Source organism: Penaeus monodon, chromosome 29, assembly GCF_015228065.2.
Source record: "Penaeus monodon isolate SGIC_2016 chromosome 29, NSTDA_Pmon_1, whole genome shotgun sequence".
NCBI classification, from domain to species: Eukaryota; Metazoa; Arthropoda; class Malacostraca; order Decapoda; family Penaeidae; genus Penaeus; species Penaeus monodon.
In genome coordinates this window covers 31,554,489-31,554,737 of record NC_051414.1, presented here as the reverse complement: position 1 = coordinate 31,554,737, position 249 = coordinate 31,554,489, and positions in this window count along the sequence as shown.

Here is a 249-nt window from a genome sequence, read left to right as displayed (position 1 = left end):
GGTCTCCCTCCATTAAACGGCGAGGATCTTGATTATGTGGTTCTATGTTGCCCAGCCATCTCCGCGTGTGGAAGGATGTCTCTGGAGGATGTGACTGTGGGTCGTCTCTCTTGGGTTTGGCCAGTATCTTCCCTGTCCTGAGTCTCAGGCGGAGGCGTTAGCTCTTCGTCTGATTGTTTTGTTTACCTGTTGTTCGGCATAAGTCCTTCAGAAGTAAATGCTTGTGTGTGTGTGTGTTTGGGAGAGAGT